Below are 3,296 nucleotides of genomic sequence, written 5' to 3' on the forward strand. Positions count from 1 at the left end.
TATATATATTTCAGGATGCACTGACCCCAGCATCTAATTCACCCTTCAAAGCTATTTTTTGGAAGTCTTTTTTCTGAAATGGCCATCAGAGCTGTCGTCATATTACCTTTGATGTCCTGAATGTCATCAAAATGTCTTCCTTTCAATACTTCCTTTATCTTTGAGTAAAGAAAGAATTCACTGGAGGCCAGATCAGGTGAGTAGTGAGGGTATTCCAGTATATTTATTTGTTTACTGACTAAAAACCTCCCTCACAGATAGTGCCATGTGAGCTGGTGCATTGTCATGATGCAAGAGCCATGAATTGTTGGTGAAAAGTTCAGGTCATCTAACTTTTTCACGCAGACTTTTTAGCACTTTCAAATAGTAAACTTGGTTAACTATTTGTCCAATTGGTAGAAATTCATAATAAATAATCCCTCTGATATCAAAAAGGTTAGCAATATCATTGCAACTTGTTCACAAGCTCAATTGTCAGACCGTGTGTGTGTGTGTGTGTGTGTGTGTGTGTTTGTGTGTGTGTTGATCAAAATATATGGTGAATGCTGCTGCCAAGTGCCATCCAACAGAAAGGCAGAGATCTTCAATATGGGAAGCGCATCAAACCTTAGTCACGGTGTGTGACAAGTTGCAATTTGTTCGGTGCAGTCAGTCAGATGTGAGCTATCGTTGAGAGAAGGTGTGTTTTAAAGTGTGCCATAAATCACAGATCTTGAACAATGCATTAACATGAAATGGGCAAATGGTTTCATCCTCCATCATGAGAAGACTCTGTGTCACACATCACTCTGGTATGTCCATTTCTGTCAAATAAAAACATTACGGTGTGTCTTCATCCACCTTATTCACCGGGTCTGTCACTATTCAACTTCTGGTTCTTCCCCAAAGTCAAAATGACCATGAAAAGTAAACATTTTGAATTAATTCAGTATATTGAGGCAGCCAGGACAGTGCAACTAAAGATATTTATGAAAGAGGACTTCCAGAACTGCTTCAGAAAGTGGCAAGAATGATGGGATAAATGAGTTCAAAGTGAGGGGGATTATTTTGAGCGGAATTAATGGCAATGTGTCTTTTCCTGTAATATATATTTTAAACATTCACCATAGTTTTTGGTCACAACTCGTATGTCTTGCTGGGATTTTGCTAGAAATTTCATTAGACCTGTATATTAGTGTTTTATTGTGGCTATAATAAATTACCACGAACTTAGTGGCTTAAAACAACATGAATTTATTGTCTCACAGTGTTGGACAGAATGCGAAATCTGTTCACTAGGATGAAGTCAGGGTATTGGTGGGGCTGATTTCTGTTGAAAACTGAGAGGAAAATCTGTTTCCTTGATTGTTTCAGCTTCTGGTGGCTGTCATTTGGTTTATGGCTGCTTCCCCCATCTTCAAAGCACATCACTCTAACCTCTTGCTTCATCATCATATCTACTACGTTTCTTTCTATGTCAAATATCCCTCAGACTTCCTCTGATAAGGACACTTATGACTACATTTAGGACGCATACAATATTCCAGGATAATCTACCAATCTCAGTATCCTTAGTTTAATCACATATGCAAAATTCCTTTTGCTATATAGGGTGACATTCACAGGTTCCAAAAATTAAGAACTGGATATCATTGGGGACTTTATTCGGTCTATTACAAATATCAATCAATATGGGAAGCACGTAATGGAACATGGGAATAATAAATGATTCCTCAAGCACTTATTATGTTAGACCTTCCAATCCATGAATATGGTCTGTCTTTTATTTATTTACCCCTTCTTTAATTTTTTGCATTATCATTTTGTAGTTTTTATAATACAAGTTCTGTACATCTTGCTACATTTATTGAAGTATTTCTTCTTTTTAAAAAATTATAAATGGAATTGTATTTTTAATTTTGACGTCTATGTGTTTGTTGCTAATATATAGAAATACACTTGATTTTTTTTTTCAAAGAAAAATTCATTACTCCCATATTTTCACGATGAAAACTTAGGAGGATCTTTGTCTTTCCTTCTTGCTTTCAGATAAGGCCAAAAGAGAGACATCAGCTACTTTGACAATCTTAAAGCAGACTCCAGGAATGTCACCAACAGCATGACCTTTGCGACCAAATCCAGCAACCAGAATTTTATCATTGACATCAATAAAATTCAAGCAACTGGCATTGGGTACAAAGTCTGTGATACTTTTTGCCATTCGTGATCAGATGGACCCTGACGCACTTCCTGATGGTAAAATTTAGCTGTTTGGCTTCAACCCCTACATCTCCCAGTACAATTCCCTTTGCATGGAAAGTGTCTCCAAAAGGGCTGGCCTTCAGGGCTGTATCCAAATGGACTTGCTGTATTGTTCATCATGCCACTTCTGATCTTGTCTGTGGCTACAGAGCGTCCTGGCAGTATGAAGACCATGACACTTGACCATACTGCCAGTGCCACATGCCTGAGCAAGTCAGTTGATTTTTGTATGTTGGTCTTATATGCTGTAACCTTGCAAAACTTTCTTCTTAGTTTATCAACTTATTAGAATTATCAGTTTAGAAATTTTTGTAGATTCCTTAAAACTTACCACATAGGTCATCGTATCATTTACAAATAAGGACAGTTTTATTTCTTCTCATCTGATCTGTATGCCTTTTATTTCATTTTATTTCTTATTGCACATAGATTTCCAGTACTGGGTTGACTAAGAGTTGAGAGAGAAGACATTTTCTCTTTTCTAACTTAAGCACTTAGTGATATAAATTTCCCAGTTAGCATTGTTTTAGTTGTCCCATAAATTTTTTTGTGTTGTATTTTCATTTTCATTCAGTTCAATATAGTTTTAGAATTCCATTTTGATTCATCTATAATATTTTTAAGTTCATCTCTTTGTATGCTGTTTTAGTGTTGAACATCACAACCTACTGGTATTAAGGTCTTGCAAGTTTAAGTGAAGTATAGAAATCTTACTACAATTTATGTCCTTTTACCTTCCCTTAGTTATCATTTTATTGTCTTAAACATTTCTTCTAAATACAATTAGAACCACATCAATCATCAAACATACAAAATTTAGAAAACTCTACATCATCAAAATGGCGGCGTGAGGTGAGCCTCTGTAAAGCTCCCCTAGAATTTACAACTAATCGAACAACAATAACTCCACAAAGGACTCCCTGCACAGCAGACAGGCAAGACGAAGAGGCCCACTACTGAATTCACGTAAAGGTGGGAGAATCGCGCGAGCAGGAGAGGAGGGAAGGGAGAAATGTGGAGACGACACGCGCAGGCGAATGACGCAGAACTAGCTT

General features: G+C 36.8%; 1 pseudogene across 1 annotated transcript; it reads right to left on the reverse strand.

Moving 5' to 3' along the window:
• Positions 1-1,993: 1,993 nt before the first annotated feature.
• Positions 1,994-2,428, reverse strand: LOC308500946 (small ribosomal subunit protein uS12-like; annotated as a pseudogene). Its single transcript has one exon. The product of its transcript is annotated as a small ribosomal subunit protein uS12-like (transcript).
• Positions 2,429-3,296: the final 868 nt, after the last annotated feature.

Source organism: Rhinolophus hipposideros (assembly GCF_964194185.1).
Source record: "Rhinolophus hipposideros genome assembly, chromosome: 8".
NCBI lineage: Eukaryota > Metazoa > Chordata > Mammalia > Chiroptera > Rhinolophidae > Rhinolophus > Rhinolophus hipposideros.